This window comes from Hippocampus comes, unplaced genomic scaffold, assembly GCF_001891065.2.
Source record: "Hippocampus comes isolate QL1 unplaced genomic scaffold, H_comes_QL1_v1.1 scaffold142, whole genome shotgun sequence".
Lineage (NCBI taxonomy): Eukaryota > Metazoa > Chordata > Actinopteri > Syngnathiformes > Syngnathidae > Hippocampus > Hippocampus comes.
Window position 1 is genome coordinate 50428 of NW_017805482.1, and position 8726 is coordinate 59153.

General features: G+C 45.6%; 1 long non-coding RNA gene across 1 annotated transcript in view; it reads left to right on the plus strand.

The window, feature by feature from the left end:
• LOC109519388 (uncharacterized) overlaps positions 1 to 4945 on the plus strand; it is a 23851-nt gene extending 18906 nt beyond the window's left edge. The window contains exon 4 of the long non-coding RNA XR_002168946.1: positions 4782 to 4945. This is a non-coding gene — a long non-coding RNA (uncharacterized LOC109519388). The remainder of the gene's footprint in view (positions 1 to 4781) is intronic.
• Positions 4946 to 8726: the final 3781 nt, after the last annotated feature.

Here is an 8726-nt window from a genome sequence, read left to right on the forward strand (position 1 = left end):
GAGTGAGCAGAGAAAAATATTATTGAAAAAGTACAGGGGGGGGGGGGGGGTATTATTATTATTATTTTTTTTATATTGGAAAAAAAGATCCGCAAATAATTGAATCCCCAAGTGCCAAACTGTGAGTATGCGGGGCTCCGTTGTAATAGAGGAAGCGTTTACATTTGCGTAAAGCCAAGATTGTGAAAGAAAAATGTGAAAAGATGCAAATGGGAGCTTTCTTGCTGCACAATTTGAAAACATTTGTTCAAGGATGGTCATTATTTCGCAAAGAATGAAATGTCACTTCAAATCCCACTTGATGCCCGCACATTTTGCTTGAAAGTAATCCAAGATGCACAATGATTCTCTACTCGTCTTGGGGGAATGCGAGTGGAAAAACAGGCTCCAGCTAGTACACGAGGCCTCCACTTTTTTCCCCCCTTTATTATTATTTAAATCAATACTGATGCCTAAAGCTACAAGTATGAGGCTTTTAATTTGAGTCCTTCACTAAATAATACATTTCACTGCTTTCTAATCCTTGTGTGTTGTAAACAAGGCAAACAAGGCCTCATGGCGCACAACACAGAGACTCCCCAACTCATTTGAATTTCAACACCAAAATATATTTAGAGAATAAACACGGGGAACGGCATGAACTGTGTGCGTGCGCGAGCGTATGATGTAGTAGTTGACTGTGTCGGTGCCTCAGATAAGAGACTCCGTGAAGTAAGCCTAGCTGAACTGAATGTGTTGACATGGCTTTAATTCAGCTTGATACCAGACACCAGTAGTCCGTCTGAGCCTGTGAGTGTCGGGGTGTTAAACTCTCAAAAGATACACACTCGAAATACACAGCTACCAAGCCTGACCGGCCAGCAGGGTTTGAAATAACTTTTACGAGCGCGGCCTTCATACACCTTCCACACTTGCACCCGTTCGCGATATAAATTACTCAAACATATCAAAGAACCACTTCATTGAGGAGAAGCCGTTTGCTAGTAAAACCTGGAAGATAATATTGCGGTATGTCGTCGGAATCGTAGTTGTCTCTCTGCGATGCTCCTTTGCCGTTTGTCAAAGGAGCCATAAAGTTCAGTCGCAACGTACAAAGACGTTATCGTCTTTTATAGCGACGTGATGCAATTTATAAATGTGGCAACGATTTGATCCCTTAACCTTTAACAGGTTGCTAATGTGTCAGGGCATCTGGCTTGCGGTGTGCTCTCTAGGCGTCAGTAACAGAGCCTGAGCCTGTGGATGAAGTGTTGGTTACTCAATATCAACATTCCTTGCAGGCCAGCGGCCCGCCTCTGCCAAAGTGGGCTTCTTTTACTGCCACGGTGGCGATAATCAGCTGATACTGGCTGTTGTGTGGACGTGGCCACGGGGAAGGCTGGGAAGAGCCTTCGAGGATACACGATCGTCCTGTTGGCAAGCATCGCTAACCCCCAGCTGCTAGGGCGACTCCTCCGTCACGGGGCGCATGATGGGGCGACCGATGGGCTTAAGGGGAGTGGCAACAGGATCCTGCGAGGACAAGTGGGAAAACGCAAATATCTGTGATCCCCCTTTTAATCCCCAGCCTAAAAAGGGACACTTGTCCATGAGGTAACCAATGGGAGAGCCTCAATAAAGCCCCCCCGCCCCCCTACGTGCTGAGGCAGTGTCTGCACAAGAGCCCTCGGTGACCACGGGATCAACTAACAATCAGGTGCGACATTGTTTAAGTACGTTAGCTCAGATTAGACCACCACTGGGAAATGTCACGGTCCCCTTCCATATACAGGATGTCCTCCCCATTGTACACACAAACAAACAGCATGTACACACACAGCGCAACGTTTATTCAACTGTATATCAGACACTATTAGAAACACAATTAAAATGAAATGCACATGATCACAACGACTACAAATAGAGCCAGCCCTAACTAATCTAGGGCCCTGGATGAGGGTTTATATGATAGGGAAGTTGAACAGTATTGTTTTTTTAAAAAAAAACGTAATGATTACATTCTGACACATTTTAGTTTTTTGGCCCATGCTTTCCACTGATTTTTTTCCCAATGCAATAATTATCACGGATTGATCATTAAAATAGCTGAATGTGCATATTTCCTTTCAAATCCATGTGCAAGAAGTGAAGTGAAGCATTGCACGAGCCACACTTGGAGTGACCACGCGCACATTTATCGCCGAGTCAGGCAGCTGGTGCGTGCGCTCACACGAGAGATGTTACCGTTTGTCTTCCTTTCGCCAACAAACATTTTATCGCACATGTACTGCACATGCTGACGTCCAACAGTCTGTCTCATATATTTAATGAAAGTGTGTGACATATTTTGTCACTCTTACAGCCAGAAAAGCCTCTCAAAGTGGATGCCGGAGCCCAGAATGTACCGCGCCACTGCCAGAATGTGGCTGGGCTGCACTCCATTGGCGCGATGCGTCGGAGAAGCGCATAGACAATGTTAAACTACTCACATACAGAGATCGCTCCTGTGCATGCATGCTATTATTTAAGCTAGCATACGTTTTATCATGCCTGCGTTCAATAATACAATGCGTCTTGTGTATGTGTTCAATACCGAAATAGAACCCGTAACTGACACTACACTTTTTAATATGGTGCGCCATGTGGTCGTGAAAGTACGGCATACAAAAGTTAAAGTAGCTATGAATAGTACAAAAAAAAAAGAACCTGGAACCCACGATGGAGGGGGATTTTACTATACCATTGCTTTGGTTTGATCTGGACTCACAATGAAGTATGAAACATGATTGATGAAAGCAAATAACTGAGAGACATCATTCATAAAGTAATATTCCGAAGGCTCATTTTGCAGATCCCAAGCCAACGTTCCCCCTCAGTCGCTGAACGACACCCAGTGACACACTGTCGCATACTCTTGACAGTCAATTTCAAGTGCTGAGGTGGAGAACGGTGATGTATGCAGATCCGCTCACATCCTGCAGTTAAATTACCGGTGAAGAGGCCCGAAGAGCAGTGCTCTCAGGCTCTCGCTGCCTCGCCCTCCCATCTTGTGAATTAACTCTCACATCACCTTTGATTAAAAAAAAAAAAAAAAATTGAGGGAAGGTTTATCATCATTTCTTCACAGTGAATTCTAAGAGGGGAGCTCCCATATCAACACTTATGCACTCGCGCCTTCTGTATCATTAACTCTGCCAAGAAGATTATGTGATTCCTACTGCTTGATATACGGCCAGGGTGTACCTTGCCTTCTTGCCTAATCACTTGGGGGGAGGTGGAGGGGCTCAATTTACCGCCACCTTGCACGGCACGGGTCGTGTAGACAATGTGTGGATGTGCGATCGACATGCACCGCAGACATGACGGAATCAGTCACATCGACTGGTTCAAATTACCTTGGCGGGTTCGACTGCAGTCCTGAGTCGCCACGGTGTTGCTAACTGCTAACTTGTCCGCGGCGAGACAAAGATACAGCTGAGAGAGCAAATAGATTGTAAGGAATTGAGCGTTTTATTGAAAGCATTTCTCTTTGGCTTTTATTTAACCACCTACAGTCACGATTCCAGAGAGTACAGTATATCAGTGCAGTTCTTGAAGTTTAGCATTTCAGAGGGTAAGCCATGATCCTCAAATGTCAACAGATGGCAGTAACTGTGCCAGCTATTCGAGTACCGTGACATCAGACCAGGGTGCCAATCTGCCAATGAATTCAACAAACTGGAGGACTGTATCCAGTGTACGGCTAGCCTTGACATCTTTCAACAGCCATGTGTAAGGTTTCACGTTTCCAATAACTTCGCATCACCCCGCTCGTATGGTGACGAAAAAGTAATGGTGCAGAATTGGTCTCCTGCTGTACGGCATAATGACTGGTTTGTGGAAACTGGAATTCAGCGAAAATTAAATCCAAAGGTGAAGAAAATCATGAAACGCTACCTTGATACATCGAGGCCAGTCTGACCTTTTTTTAAATTTTATTTTATTTTTTACATGAGGCTAGTCCTCAAAGCTCAAACTTTTCTTTAACCCCGATATTCCACCCAGGTTTTCATTCATGATTAATCTAAACCTTTAAATGTGGAGCACATTCATTAATCGAATTTATATGCGGCCCCCAGAGTGAATGTGCAGCAAAAGCACAAGGCCTTGTACTTTTGGGGCCATGCCATCTGTTCCCCTTGTAGGACATAACGGCTTAGTGCAATGCTTGCTTACCTGCTACTAACCTTAATGTGCTGTCGAAGCAAGTGGTACGCCGTCCATTGTTTCTCCAGTGGCACCGATGGAAAAAGCAGTTCCATGTTGTCCTAAATCCGAATCAAATGTGCTCCTGAAGGAGGATCTGTTGAATCAAAAGGTGATTTCCCAGTTTGAGTTCATCATGCGCACATCTCCTTTGGTATAACATTGAAAACCAAATTCCATGGAAAAGATGATGTGAATTGAGCAAGATTTTTATCCAAAAAGTAAAGATTATGTCTTGTATACCAGACCATCATAAATCTTTCGGTATTATTACGCAGTTAAGAATTTTGGTCTTTTGAAAATGACAGCACACATCGGTCCAATATCATAAACACTTCAGTTAACATGGCAGTAAATATGAGAGGACTATTTTCACCCTCTTTTATTAATTATACGATGATGGAATCTGACAGAGATTCGGCGGGGATGGGACAGCAGCATATTATTAGCGCCGCTCGTCGAGATGGTAAACACGAGCTACTGTCATGAAACTCGGCTCTTTGTCTGCTCGTGCAAGGTCAGATCTCATCGATTTTTTTTTTTTTCCCCGTCTGCAGGACAACATCAATTTCATTCTCTGCCTAATCTTTAGTACCTCACGCACGCTGGCAATTATGAGATGAGCCTGACTGAATTAATGTCAGAAGAGAAGATATGAAGTGATGATTTATGAGATGTTCTCCAAAAGGAATTAAGATGATATCTATGTCTTCAGTTCTGGCAAGGTAGGGAGACAATTATCCATCGATGGCCTGCTTAATTAGAATGACTGAATTCCCACTTGTTCACACGTATGGAAATTGCTGTCTGATTTTTATCCAATTCTGTGCGTGCACATAATGATCAAAACTGTCATTTACCATTATGTTGATAAATGGTACTGCCGCTTTACACGTTCACAGGCCGGTTTCACGGAGAAGAGAGGAATGGAAGGGAACGCTTTCTTAATTGGACACGGAGTGCTGCTAACAATAAGCTATGCATGGCGAGATTTGCCTGGAAGAGCCGCGGCCGGGCTCAGGATTTGCTCGAAGAGGAGTTATAATTGGCCCTAAGATGAGGAGCTCAAGCCAGCTGTAAGTATTCAGACTGTGACAGTGGACTCATATTCGCTTCTCCTCCGTGAAAATGAGCTCAAGATTCACAGCCTCGGGAGACATAATACATGTCACAGCCTACAATAATGGTTAATTTGAAATCATGTAGCACCCCCCCAGCCCGCCGCCCCTCTCTGCCGCCATCTCCCCCTTCTTGTTCACTTCCCCTCACTCTCCACCGTCCCCGTCGCACTGAAATAACCCATTCATCCTAAAAATGGTTTTCATCTTTTCCTGCCTCCACCCCCAGCCCACCCCCGCACACCATTAGTCCCATCCCCTCCATGCTCTAACGACCCAAATGCATTTCCTAGATTTTCTCAGTAGCAACCATTATCATCCTGGAGCTAATGTTTTAAAATTCAATTGCGGCAATCCATATCCAGGCCAAATTACTGTCTCCCGTTTTAAGCGGGGGATTCCCAACTCAAGAAAGCGCGTCTGTGGAGCAAAGATAAAAGCGGCTGGCTCGACATATATGCGAGAATTCCCAAACAGCGCTTGCGTTTGTTCATTACATATTCACACAAAACGTCTCGACAACAATCAACCTCCCCCACCGGCTTTTGAACACACGAAAGCCAATGAGCTCCTGAGCATCCTGATTCATGTACATTTTCCAAAAGTGCACACAGACACACACACATACACACACACACACACACACACACGACCCGTCTTGCTCCCTTTCCAGCTGTAGGAAAACTACAACTTGGGCTATTAATGTTTCACAACATAGCGTATCCATGTCTTTTTTTTTTTCCCCGAGACCACACCGCCAGAGGGAACGCATCGGAGCGGTTTGATAGAAGGTTGGGTGTTCAGACACAGACAATATTTCCCCCATCTCCCATGCCTGACTGCTTCACTGCTCTCCAGACTCAATCACATGTGCGCTGTGCTTTCATGAATTAATAACAGGCACTTTGGAGGCCAGGCAGGAACATGGCGACCACATGCTGATGGAAGTTTAATGAGCAGCACGGGGACTGCGCTGCCATGGCACCGGTGGGTCTCTCGGCGCAATAGGCCATGTCCCCGACCCTCCCCGCAGAGGCGCGGTGTTTGGGTTCTCATTACCTAGATAAATATATCTGCCCCGCGGATCAGCCCCACAGGCCCCGCTTCTTCCTCCTCCTACCCGAGGGATGGTATCACGGCCCTGATTACTGTGCCCTGCCCTTGGGAGAATGGCTGGCCTGGAATCACAAGAACACAAACATCGGTCTCAAGTCAGCTCTCTGCTAAATATCAGGCAATGACGGCAGCTGAGCCAGAGCATAACACAGGTTCAGGGTGGTCCGGGCTCAGAACACTGCAAGGCGAGGCGCGGCTGCGTTTCCAAATGACACTTACCTGAATTGGATAACATTTAGATGCAGGCAATGACACACAATCATTACAGATGTTAGTATAGCCAATCGTCGGTAGCGCTGCACCCCACCGCCGCTTCGAACTCCCTCTCTCACCTTCTCTTTTCCGGTCACAGCTAATGTCAATCTTCCCCCCTCAACCCCTATTCCCTTTCTCCTTTCCTACGCTTGCTCTCAGGGGACGGTCGACTGATGAGGCTCTGGGATGCAACACGCTCATTGATTTAAGAGCCACCGCAGACATTGATTTGAGATGGCCGAGGTAGCGGGGCATGGAGCTTCCCGTCTGTCTTAATGACTAGATCAAATGCATCACACCTCGTCGGCTGGCCGCTCCAATATTGATTACGCTCCAGACCAAATCCAATCATTTCGAGTAAAATATATTCCGTGATCCTTTTTGACTTAAATATCTGAGGCTGTGATCCTAACTTTGCAGCGAATACAGTGGAGATTTGACTTAAACACTCCCAGCTCCCAGCTGTCAAAGAGCTCGTCTCGAGAGGCTAACAAATAGCATTGGTGCTGCAGTACAAACCTTGAAATAACGAAAATTTCACAGAAAACAAACGCTGTATCAACATACACAGAAAAATGATATACTGTAACAATACTCAAAGGCATGTATTCATTCTACCATGCGAAAAAATGTGTTTCTTAGCTTTGCCCCGCCATTCTTCTTTGTTTTTTCTTCAAACCTGTATGTTATCTGCATGCGTGCGCCACACCGCCCCCTGGAGGCCAAGGCACAAACAACAGAAGCAGCACATCCTGTAAATCCCGCTCAAGTGAAATGAAATTCCATGGAGTTTCCATGTTTACCCCATGCCTGCGCGGATTTTCTCCGGGTACTCCGGTTTCCACCCACATTTCAAAAACACACATCGTAGGGAAATGGAACACTCTAAATTGTCCCCTACACGTGATTGTGAGCGGGAATGCTTTGTCTGTGTGTGCCCTGCAATTGACTGCCAATCAGTTCAAGGTTATACCCCGCCTGATGCCCAAAGACAGCCGGTATAAGCTCCGGCACGCCCGCAATCTCCGTAAGGATAAGCAGTTTGCGAAATGGATGGAAGGCGCTCTACTCTGTTGCCGTTTGGCATTTTCTATTACACTCTCTATCATGTTTACACACTACACACTAGGGTCTAGTTGAAAATATTACATTAGTTGCCGAGACTTAGAATTGAAAAACGCAACCATAAAGAGGCAGGTATTTATGGGATGAAGTGGATCAGCAGACAAAGTCGTCAAACACTGACATTTTATTGCCAGTGCCGCGCTGTTCATAATCACAATATTCCAAATTTTTAACCGCGGTATTCCAACGTGAGATTCCAAATCCAATAAGACTGCAAAGCATCAGAATACATCTTGCCGAGTGCACAGAGCAAGACACCCGGGCCATGCATTAATATAAAAGTGCTCTGTTTGTGCATCTGTATTCAAAGTGCAACTGCTGGCTTGGCTTTTGGTGGCAGATGTAATGCGCACATGTAATGAAATGGGAGGACCGCCGTGAATTCCCCGGTGCGCCGGGTTCCCTTCGTTTTTGAACGTCCTGCACTTCTTGCTCTCATGTTTATATAACAGCATAGTCTCAATCATTCTCTCCAGCTGGTTGAAGGTTACTCGGGGCACCGGGGGTAACAAATGGGCTCTGCGCGCCATCTGAGAGCTAGCAGACTGAAGGCTGGATAATGGCCTGTCATAATGGACAATATAGGCAGAACCCTCCTGAGACCAGGAAACCAAAGAACAAGTAGGCTGAATTATTCATGGTTACCATGGCGGCCCACACAGCTGCATTGCATTAGGCTCTTCATTAGCCCCGCCGTATTCGACAAAAAGCTTGAAAGTAAAATACGACCAATATTTCCCATTGAGAGAACACATTATCATAAGCTCTCAAGGGGGTTTATTCCTGCTCAAATGCGCCTGAGTGCTGACCTTGGTCACCACGGTAATAATGTGGTAAGGATTAAAATGTGATTCCATCCACGACAAGAGCTTCTCATTCGAACGATGG